This window comes from Agelaius tricolor, unplaced genomic scaffold (genome assembly GCF_023055355.1).
Source record: "Agelaius tricolor isolate 1412-34295 unplaced genomic scaffold, bAgeTri1.0.p SCAF_11, whole genome shotgun sequence".
Taxonomy (NCBI): Eukaryota; Metazoa; Chordata; class Aves; order Passeriformes; family Icteridae; genus Agelaius; species Agelaius tricolor.
In genome coordinates, this window is record NW_027269271.1 from 11,129,160 (window position 1) to 11,138,519 (window position 9,360).

At 37.3% G+C, this 9,360-nt stretch overlaps 1 long non-coding RNA gene across 1 annotated transcript in view; it reads left to right on the plus strand.

Annotated features, from left to right (window-relative positions):
- LOC139594026 (uncharacterized) overlaps positions 1-7,488 on the plus strand; it is a 31,663-nt gene extending 24,175 nt beyond the window's left edge. Inside the window, exon 4 of the long non-coding RNA XR_011680491.1 lies at positions 7,336-7,488. This is a non-coding gene — a long non-coding RNA (uncharacterized lncRNA). The remainder of the gene's footprint in view (positions 1-7,335) is intronic.
- Positions 7,489-9,360: the final 1,872 nt, after the last annotated feature.

Here is a 9,360-nt window from a genome sequence, read left to right on the forward strand (position 1 = left end):
CTGAGGTGCTCAAACATGCAGATAAAATCCATGACTACCTTCCTGTAGTCTATGTCTTAAATTTCTCGGTTGTGCCAGTAGGATGATGGTGGTACAACTGTTTCCTTCAGCAGAGAAAGTGTATTTTAATTTTCTGTACTCATCTGCATGGTCATTTTCTCTATAGAAGTATTGACCAGAAGTATGCTCAATAAACTTTTGTCTCATCTGGCTGGGGGTCTTTTTTGTTTGGTTTGGTTTTTGTTTGGGGCTATTGTTTGTTTGTATTTTTAAAGAATAGTGTAAGTTTTGCTTATCTTTTTGGAGAGAGGCTGTTTTCAGACAGGGTGCTGCAAGTGAAGCCTCTCCTCATCCCTCAGTGAAGAGTGGCTGAGCAGCCACCTGGTTCCAGCCTTTTTGCCAGGTTTCCCAGGTCTGCTGCAGGCAGCTCTGCTCAGTGTGCTGCACTGTGCTTTTGTGCTTGGTGTGGGCCATTGTCACAGGCTAGCTTTGGATTTAATGATGGGAATGGCACTTACCAGTTAATAGTCACAGAATTTATTTTTATGTTTTTTTGTTCTTTTTCAGTATAGCATTATATGGCAAGGACACTTGTTCTTTGCAGATATGATTAGGTGACTTCTTCATCTTTTGTGAGGCTGAGACTGCAGATATTTTGGGCTGTGTATGTAAGCCTGTACTCTTTAGGGAATAAAATATAGGCATCTCTAAAAACTCCAGCTAATGAGCAGTAAATTCATCGGCAAGTTATTGTCCTTTCCCCTTGGTTTATTCTTAGTCTACAAAACTTAGTTTAGAGTACAAAAGGAAAAGAGCAGATTCCCTTGACTCTCTTGCCCCCTCTCCATACTTTTCTGTGATGCAGAAGGTTTAGCTCTGATACAGTTGTCCCTCTTTCAAAATAAATTATCATCTACTTTGTCAGCAGGGAAAGCATCATAGATTGTGTGTGAGTTTCTTTTGATAATTTTGCTGTAGCCTATGTGAGAAGAGGGGTTTTTAGATGAGTTGGGTTTCCCCAGTTCCTGAAGGCTTAGTTGTGTCAACCATCAATAATGTGAACACCTATTGCATCTCTAGTGATGTTTCACATTCTATTCTTGTTTCTGGTTTTCATGGTCTTAATCATCCTGAAACAATTTGAAGAAGTTGGAGTTTTCTTTCTCAACCATGAAGAGCATGCACAATAAAGGTACTTTATCAGAGTGAGAGAATTCCTTGGTCCATCAGGTGAAAGTGTTATGGCAGTGTGGACTTTATGCAATAGAAGGGGAATGTAGCATCATCCTCCTACTGGATTACCTCTGTCTGACCTCCAACTGACTCTGTTTAAATTATTATCTTCTCACCTCAACATGGATCTTCCATTTCAGCAAATATTTGCAAATATATTGGTTTTTCTGCAGTGTATCAATTGTACTATACTGGAGGTTATTTTATCTATAGAAGCAGTATAACAGAAAGTGGAGCAACTCCTGGGTATGAAAATACTGGTTTCTCAATCCATTTTGATTTTAGCTGTCCTCAGGCTGTGTACTGCATGCTATTGTAATGCTGTGTTTGTTTTTTTTTCTCTTGGTGCCATTATTGTTGTATTATTGTTTGTTTTGAGTTGGGTTTTTTGAACCTATTGCTGTGCTGCCCTACATGCTGCACATCCTGACTCACAGGCCATCTGATAATGAGGGCTGACTTAAATCCACTGTCAAGTGAACATTCCAGAAAACAGAACATCAGCTCACAAAGTTGAGAATTCTGTTTATAGTTACTTTTTTCTTTTGCTCACAAAAAATAGCGATTTTCCACTAAGGAGGTTTTTAGACTGTATTTTTAATAGAAGAGGGCAAAATTGTTTGGGTTTTTTTGTTGTTGTTGTTGTTTTTGTTTGGTTGGTTTTTGTGTTTGGTTTTTTTTTTTTCCTACATGGTAATCTCTCTCTGGTTATGCTGCTTCAGTCAGCTCCTCTATTCAGTTTGTTTTCCTTTCTCTAAACCATGATAATGGCTGAGTTGTAATGGCTCAGGAAACCCAGGAAGAGCTGCAGAGGTAAATTCAGGAAGAAGCCAGAATGCCACTGCCCCAGAATGCATTCCACGTGCTGAACAGTTTCACCTAATTGTTCATTTCTCCTTCTCTTCATCTAAGACTTACTGTAAAATGCTTGCATGACTTGGGAGTTTTCAGAGGAGTTAAGACATGCTAAGGCTTGGTGTGATGTGTGCTGGAATGGCTTTCTTACAGTTTTGGAGACCAGGTTGAAGTGCTGTGAATATCTATTCCTTACTCCTATGTATCAACATTATAGAACATAAAATGCCCAGAACCAGTGGCCATATTACGAACCTGATTGTTCACCAAGGGCTGTAATACATAGAAGTTTTACATTTGATCTCACATTTTTAATATATAGCCATAAAATTTAATTTCAGTGCTAGAAATATCCATACTCTTAACTGTTATTAAAATAGGTTAAAAAATATAAACATATGAAAAAAATCACTGGTGTCAATATGCCAGATATTTAGAATAATTTGTTTAATTTATTTCCATGCTTATCTTTAGTAAATTTTTTTTCTGTCTCTGATGCAATTGGAGGTTGTATATTATACCCCAGCTTTGTATTTTAGTTTTTAATTTTGATATTTTTAATATCCAAATCAGCTTTTAATTTTGATTTTTTAATATATAACGCATACTTGGTTAAATCTTAGCCCGCTCTTTCTATCTGTATGTTTTAAGACAGAATGCCTTGTTGGGTTACTGTGTGATTAAATGCTGATTTGTCTGTCCCACAGATCTGTTTAAGACTGTGGGTTTATTAAAATATTTAATGTAGATTAAAACATCATCATATATTAAACTGAAGTTACCATCTTCTTGGAATATTAGAGTACATGCAGATAAATGACACATTATCTGGGTGTATGTGTAGAGAAAAATTAATTTCAGCCATTTTCATCACCAGCTGTAAAAGGAGGAAAATGCCTTATGGTACTTTAGATAATGCAGTTCTGAAACAGACCTTGTTTCCTCACTTCAGGCATAATCCATGTAATGGCTGTATTGCAGTGAGGATAAGATCATCTTATAAATACCATAAATGCACAATCTGCCATGTTTACCCAGTTTTTCCTTTTACAGTTCCTTTTTTAAATCATACTTAAATAGATTCTCAGCAGTAGTTTATCTGTGATGCATCAGAAGAGATATTTTGGTTTGGGGAGAACAAAAAGCCCTATAGGTAGTAATTGCTGCTCTCTCACGAATTGTTAGCAAAGAGCATCCCATTCCACCAAAGGAAAAAAAAAAAGGAGAGGTTATTTTCAGGCACCCCTGCAAACAGAAATCATCCTAAACTATGTGTTTTAATAGGGAAATCCTGGCATGTGTAATTAGAAAGGCATTTACCTCAGTGATAAAAGAGTTTTGTTATAATGTTAAAACCACTAGTGTTGACAGGGACAGCTATAGAAAGCAAGTAGTGTTCCATTTTAATATCAATTGTGGCCTTTATTAATATTTTAGGAAGCAGGGAGCATGTCTGTAACAATCAAATGCTCTGGGAAAGCAGCAGTTTACCAAGTGCTTCTTAAAACAGATCTATTGTCAAGCTATGTATGGTCTGGCTGTGTCATTTACTTGAAACATGTACACAATGTATTTGTTATCAGCATGTCTGGATGCACTTAAATGAACAGTAATGTAGGAAAAGTGCTTTTCAAGGCACTGAGGAAGTCATCTGAAGCTCCATTTTGCATGTGCTTCTTCAGAGAATGATTTTGATGAGGGTATATAGAGCTTTCCATAGGTGTGAGTCACCCTCATAAATAAGGGCATCAGCCCATTCAACATTTCCCAGCTGCTCCTTCCCCTTCTCCCAGAACTTCTGCAGAAACTTGTGGGTTACTGATATGTGTTGCACTGTGTTTTTCTTGTAAGGACCAGTTTTCTCCAATTCAGGCAAGCAGGGAAGCTGATTTTGGAAAGCTATTTACTGTTGTTGCTGCCTTTGACAAGCAGCAGTGAGAAGGTGAGTAGGGAGGAGGACTGAGCCAGGTGTGGGAGCATTTACTTGCACTGCTCTCTGCTAACCCAGGGTTCTTCTGCAGCCATTCATTCAAATTAGGTACTTGTAATAGTTCTTAGTCCATCTTTAAAGAGTTAAAATTTCACAAAAGTAATTTAAAAAAATTTTTGGTTGCAGATAGTAAAACTATAACAATGCAGCTACTGTAACTCTTTTCACCTATTGAATTGTCTACAGACCTGAGATGTTCAAGAAAGCTTATTTCAAACTGTGGATAGGAAACATATAACCAGAAGAGAGCAGGAAGTCTTTCCAAAAGGAAAATATTGCATTGTAAGCTTTGATATCCAATTAATTTAGTTTGAATGAAAGAAGCTCATCAAACAGAACTGCCTTAAATACTGTTATTACAAGGTAGTGTGATGTTGTATTCTGAATATCTGACAGCAAAAGAAGACAAGTTTCAGACACTGAGCACATAAAGTCCTGATGCTCCAAGCAGGAACTCCATGAATACCATTTCTGTTCTCATTGTTCATGATGTTTTCGTAGGTGATTGTTAGTTTATGGTAGAGAAATGTGACTGCTTCACACTATGTGGACCTGTGATGGTTTGAAGGCAGTTTTAGAGAGGTGAGTATGTGTGAAATTTTAGAATAAAATTTGAATGGAATGAGACAGGTTAGGTATCTCATTTCTGTAGTCTCAGAGGACCATTGGCATGCCTGTCCAGTGATTTGTGGAAAACCTGTCTTTCCAAGTAATTCTGAGAAGGTACCTGCTGCGGCAAAAAAAAAACAAAACCTCCAAAAGCCAAAATAGAGTCAACTTGTCAAATTTCTTCAACAGTTAACAGTTGCTGAAGCTCAGAATAAGATTGTACTGAGTGTTACACATGTCTGTAATTATTTGTGACCAAGTTCTAGTTTATTTCACTGATTACTTATCTGTGCATTAGGGCCAACCACTTTTTAAACATGCCCCAGCCATTGCCTTAATTTTCACAGATGTTTTTCAGTTCTACTGGATATTGTCCTTCCCCCTTATTCCACTCAGGAATTTATGAGGTCATGCTATTTCCACCCTGAATCTTTTTCCAGCAATCAGTAAGATAGGGAATGTGAGGTAGGCATGTTTTGCTCAAATCTGAATTCTGTCCAGAGCCTCAACATAACAAAATAATTGACTCCGAATCAGCTTGGACCATTGACTCTGAAAAATACAATCCCCCATCTGTGATTCTGCTTCTATTTCTGTTCTCTTCCAGCTAAAATTTATTCTGAGAAGAAGAATCATAGGGAAGTATTACCTCTTATAGATCATCTACTCTGTTGGGTAATTAATACCAAATCCATTGTCATAAAATAGGTAAATAAACATGGAATATCCATTTTTCTTTTCTTGCTTTGTAAAACCAAGCAACTGGACTTTGCATAAGGACTCTTTAACATGTTCATGAATACAGTGAGGTGCCTTCTTGCTTTTAATTATTTTAAATTTCCACTGTTTCTAATAGGATCCTTCTCTTTAGAGGATCCTTTCTTGAAAGTACAGCCAAACAGTGAGTGAATTCTTGGCCCACTGGAGTAAAAAAAAAGCCCTGTTTGCTTCAAAGCATCTCTCACCATTCTGCCCTATTCCTTGAGCTGAAAGCAACCCTCAGAAGTAAGTGACATTCCATACTGCACATTTCTTATCTTGTCATTGTCCCTGGTTTGGCTTGAGAAGTGAAGAATCAACCCTACTGAAATAGGGATGGGGGAGATGGGGAAATAACCAGGCAATGGGCCAGAAATTCTTTATTTTTGGGATATTTGTTTATACTGGTAATGAAAAGACTTATGCTGAGGAAAGGCATCTGAAGTTCTTTCCTTGTTTTTCTTTTTCCAGTAACTCAGATTTCTGAGGGACATACTACTGCTGACATGAAACATCTCATATCTTTTTAGCAGCCTGCGGTATTATGAACATTTTGGAATTGAACAAAATCTCCCAAACCGCTCTGTCTGAAAGGATCTTTTAGCATCTCTTGAATTGTAACCTCTTTAGTTATGTAGGGAAAAAGAAAAAAGAAAGAGACCTGCTAAAATTGTGACCTCTCACTGCTGGAGTGACTTGAAAGCCTTGGGCTCCCAGTCAGTTTCCACATGTTCTGCCTTTACTGCTACTGGTGAACCACATTACAGTGTGAGACTGCTGTCCAGGCACACACAGCACAGCTTCTGCTTCAAGGGACTTGCAATAAACTATTTTGTTTATTGATAAGTGCACAGATGATATTACTTGCTCCAGGGTATTCATCTGGTCAGTGAAGAAGCTGTGTAATGGTTCTGCCCAACTGTTAATCATTTTGTTCCCTCACAAAATGGAATATGATAAAAATAAAATCTTTATTTGATCTTTCCAGGGAAACGATCCCCTTAATCACAAGTTCCCAGATTGGTGATGAAGACATAGCCTTGGTCTTTCCCAAATCCTTCATCCACCATATATCTTCAACTCATTCTCTCCTCACCAGACACTTGCAGGCTGTAGGTTGTGGCTGATAATAAGCTTTATGCTTATTTGTTAATGTTCATTGTTTTGTCTTATTACTGTTTCTGAGACCTCTTTCTTCTAGTTCCAAAGAAACTGTTTGCCATCTTATTTGCATAATTCTGTTTTAATCTTTCCCCTTGGTTAATATGCTCTTCCTTGATAAAGCTCTGCATCACCTAAAGGATTTCTGTCCACAAAGGTGAAACAAGTCTGTAAGTTAATAAGGTTTTTAACTCAGCCACCTCCTCTCTCATAGCCTGGATTTTTACCCCAATCTAAACACCAATTTTACTCCCTACAATTTCAAAAGAAGAAGAAAAACATGTTTTTAATTTCATTTTTTTGCATTAGACAAATTTACTTTGCAAGAGTAGGTTGATTTTTGTTTCTTGAAGGGCATCATGAGCTTTACAGGATATTGAGAAATCCCAACTCCAGCCATGTGAAGGATAAACCTATTGGTGCCTTAGGCAATGCAAGTAAAGGACTTGCCAAACTCAAATGTTTATTCTTTTGGGAATTTTTCCTAAGCACTGTAATTTCACAAGATGATTCAGTTGCCCCATGGCTTATTTATAAAGCATTAAAGTGTTAAATACAATTAGTATAAGCATCCTAATCTCTCTAGAGACTCTTTGCTTATAGTATTGCTTGGAGCTTGTGTAAAATAGTCTGGAATATTTAATCTTTTTCGGTTTTGTTTGTTTTTATTTTCTGAGCCTGCATGAAAAAGGAAATTTCAAAGACAAAGTATTTTCTTCTTCTTTCAGGCTACTACATTCTGCTGGTGAAGCTGAAGTAAACTGGTTCTGTCCTGGAGCAATGATGCAGCTTGGGTAGTTCTGGTGGTATGCAATTTTTAAGTCTTTTAAAAATCATTGTATGATGAGAACATTGTAATGTGGCCTGTGTGGGACTATTTCCTGTGATCAGATGGAAAAGGAAACTGTGAGTATGTTTTTAAGTGGTTGGTGATACTGGGAGAATGTAAAATGAGAGTTCTGTGCCCCAGTAGTGTTTGTGTCTGCTTATAAAGACTCAGAAAATAAGGTGAGTTGTTTGGTTTTTTAAGGCTTAAATATTTTTGCACCTTTTTCTGAACGAAAGGAGGAGTGGTTACGGTGGGCTTTGCCATGTCAGAGAATGTAACATAAAGTAATGATGAATTTGGATTTTAGGTTTACTTTATATGGGCTTTGACTAATGTTGAAATATCTGGACTGTGTTTGATACTAGTCTTTCAAATAATTTCATTTTGCCGTGATGCTCTCACCACTAATGGCCAGCAGAAGAGGGCTGTCCTTCTAATTGAGGCTTTTTAGGCTGCTGGTAGTAATTCACACATTGATTCTTACATGCCTAATTGTGTGAAAAGGGGATTTTATTTGATAGACACTAAAAAGAATCTCAGCCTCTCATCATGGAGCAGGACTCCAACTCGTGGATTCGGTGTAAATTTGTTTCTTTTTGTCTGTTAGGATAGTTAGAATATGTGCATGGGACATTGGAATTTGTTGTCAAAATTTCAAAGTAAACAATATGCATTAAACAATGTCACCTCCATGATGTCTCACAGATCTTGTGAGCCTGTCAAACACATGGTACAGATCCAAATCACTTTAGGCACCGTGTGGTAGGAAGGCCAGTTAAACAGAGATTGATGTAAAGGTTATTTGACATTTTTCAAAATTTCTCAGTCCTCAGTGTGTTTTGGGCCCACCTTTTTCTGATATTGCTGTGTTCAACAAAAAAAGCAATCAAGCCTTGAACAGTCTTAAAAGTTCAAGGAAATATTTCTCACTGGTTTTATTGAATGAAAAGTGAGTTTGACTGCCAAGACTACGTGTGAACAGATAAGAACACAAATACAACAGAATGACACCCTGATGACAGACCGAAAGGAAACCCATATTGAGTAATTATCACAAATAACTGTTTATGGATGTGCTGAAAAGGATTTCTGTTTCTAGCTTCATGGAGGAAATTTTTAAGTAAGGATTTGTATGAAAAGTGGGACAAGAGGCAGTGAATTGTGATGGATGTAAGAAGCCAAGGAGAAAGAAAAAATTGGGAAAATCGGAACAGGGGAAGTGAAGTAAGAGCAGAAACAAGTTTGTTGTTTAGCTGCTTCTCAATATAGTTTTTGGTACTGATCCTTTGAGCCTCAGAACATTTATTAAAAGGAAGGAAGTGCACCGAGACCTCAGCTGGTCACACTGCACAGATAACATCTGTTAGTGGCCACGCAGGACACAACTGCAACACGTTGTTGAAGATAGCTTGATCTTTTGTGTTATCACATTTCCAGAAAATGGTGATTTCATTCTGCTGTCACTGATTTCAATAGCAATGATTACCCATATAATTTGTGACTGATACTATGAACACAGTTAATTACATCTAAAATTCCTTCCATTTGTTTAGCTTGGGATTCTGCTGCTGTGATTTATCTTTTGGCTTTTATTCTCCCATCCACAACAAAAATACGTGTTTGAAACAAAGATTTATATAAAATGGCTTTGCCTATGACAACAACTAGGTTGTAAATGAGATGTGACAAGGCAGAGGGTGGATCTTCTGGTTTAATAACTACAGTTAATCAATCGATCAATCACTCTGTGTCCCTAGGGAAAATGATGCATTACATGGATGCAGATGATCTGTTGCATTGCCCTTGGGGAAGTTTAGGTTCATCTATGTGATAATCATCTGCTCAGAAGTGATACTGAATTTAAAATACTACCTTTACAATCTCTCTAGATTGGTGGATCATCAGATTGGATGATATAATCAGG